Source organism: Rhinolophus ferrumequinum, chromosome 2 (assembly GCF_004115265.2).
Source record: "Rhinolophus ferrumequinum isolate MPI-CBG mRhiFer1 chromosome 2, mRhiFer1_v1.p, whole genome shotgun sequence".
Taxonomy (NCBI): domain Eukaryota; kingdom Metazoa; phylum Chordata; class Mammalia; order Chiroptera; family Rhinolophidae; genus Rhinolophus; species Rhinolophus ferrumequinum.
This window is the reverse complement of record NC_046285.1, coordinates 31,473,049-31,475,595: the sequence shown is the minus strand read 5'-3', so window position 1 is coordinate 31,475,595 and position 2,547 is coordinate 31,473,049.

Sequence of the window (2,547 nt, the reverse complement as noted above, 5' to 3'; positions counted from 1 at the left end):
AAAATTGCCATCCTCTTCCCATTGGTTCTATTATGCATCATACTAGATCAAGGGGATAAACAGGGAGGATATGGCGACTTGAGTTCAAGCACTGGCCCCTATTCATTATAGTTAGAGGGTTTGTTTGTTTTTTCCTGTGACAGTAAATTTTGCTCAAACATCTCCATCAGTCACAAGCAAATATTAGAAATCTTACTAGGTTCTACTGCTCCTTGACATGCCACCTCTATAAAGCAGATAGTCAAATTTGACCATTACTCCTAGGTTTCTGAGGCGAAGCAAAATTTTGAACTAGGTCTTTACCCTTTTCCATTGTTCTGGAACAAAGGGAGCCTAATAGACCCATCTTTCTACTCTCCAAAGTAGCCATTTCACAATTTCTACTTGCGCCCTTCTCTTAAAATGTCTAATGCTTCTTCATACATTCTTTAAAAACCTATGAAGTCAGATGAGAGTTACCTCAAATTCTCACCACCAAACATAGCTATTGGTGTATACAGATATATTAGGTTGGTACAAAAGTAATTGCGGGTTTTGCAATTATTTTTAACCTTTTAAACCACAATTACTTTCGCACCAACTGAATACATTTCTATTTTTCCTGCTGTTATAATGGGTGAAATGTCCATACACTGATCTCATGCCATACCCCCTAGCTCTGCCCTATATATGCACTGCCCAGTACAGTAACCACTGGTTTATGTGGCTGTTGAGCACTTATATGTGAATAATGCAAACTGATATGTGCTGGAACTATAAAATGCAAATCAAGTTTCAGACTTAATGTGATATGACAAAAAGAATGAAAAATATCTCAATAACTTTATGTTAATAAATGTTGAAATAATATTTTCATATATAGGTTAAATAAACATAGTGTTTAATTTTAGTTATTTCTTTTTAATGCCTTTAATGTGGCTACTAGAAAATTTTTAATTCCATATGTGACTCATAATTTCTATTTCTATTCCTATCTGCCCTACATCCTATCCCTTCTTGCCTATCCAAGGTCTTCACCTCTGCCATTATCACCTCCCCTCCCCCCCAATTTCCAGCAACATCAGTTTCCCTCTCACTCTTGGATCATTTTCATCAGCATACAAATTTACTTTTTATTCTAGTTAAAAAATAAGAACGTCTTTTTTCTCCACATTTCTTCATAACTCTTCATCATAGAATTCCTCAAAAGATTTTTGTCTATAATTACTATCTCTATTGTTCTCCTTCTATTCTTTCCTATTGGGATTAGGTCTCATAACTCAGGTCATGTATGGTACCCATCTTTCCAAATCGTGTGGTTGGCTCACTCTTGTCTTCTTACTCAACTTCTCAGTAATATGTGACATGGTTGACCACTCACTTCTTGAAAAACATTTTTCTCTAGTCTTCTCTGACTATGTGGTACTCCTCAGTGTCCTTTGCTGGCTTCTTCTTTTTCTTCCTGACTTACCCTTTAGTCACCAAGAGCACAACTTTAGACATCTTTATCTAAATTCACTCACCTAAACTTCACTCACTCACTCATCCAGTCCTTCTCCTGGCTTAAATATTATCTATATGCTGATAACTCAAAATTGTATTTCTGTATCTAAAATGCATCCATAAGGCCCAAACCCATAAATCCAGCGTTTACACTTGGATTGCTAATAGGCATCCTAAATTTTGCACAACTAAATCCATTGATATTCATTCCTCAAATCCACTCCTCTTTCATCCTTTCCAATCTCAACTATGGCATCATATGTACCCAGACGCTTAAGCCACAGACCTAAAGATCATTAGTCACTTCCTTCTGGTTCACCCCATCCAATGTCATATCCATATCAAGTTTATTCAGCATGAGATGCCCACAAGAAAATCATGGACTAATCTAGTAAAATTGGAGTTCTCCATTACCTCCAGCTTCTCCCTCATATCATTCCAAAAATCAGAATCATGTGTTTTGCTGCATTGTGTAGCTTGGTCACAGATGTGCAACAGAGCAGAGAATTCAACAGCTACAATTCCATATGGCATTTAACTAATTTCTTGCTCTGGATAGTAGAAATTTAAGATAGCTTACAGACAAATAGAGCTTTTCATAAGAAATTTCATATTTGCAAAGCTATACACTTCTTCAGGCTGGCACATTGCCTTTCCTGTAAATCCTTAGTGTGTGCCAAGAAAATATGGGAGACAGTTTATTGTTTCACCATCCATAAGTAAGACCATTCTCCTGCTTCGAATGAAGGAATTATCACTGTCCTTAATGTTCTGCATTTTTTCCCAGGGGTCTATTATTTACAACCCCACAGTCTAATAAATGTCAAGTTACCATTTGGTAGCAAGGCACACAAACTCACTTAATTTAAGCAACTCAGAAAATGTATCAGAAGAACACCAGAAATGTCACCAAGCCTCCCAAAGAGTGGAATCAGTGGGGAATCAAATTACTTTCTTCAATTTTCTATTTCTCTCTACAAATCTGTGTTAGCCTCCTTTCTTTATCAGCAGTGACTTTTTTTCTGATTAACGTAGCAGAAACTAGCTACATAGGTTTCCTGCTTT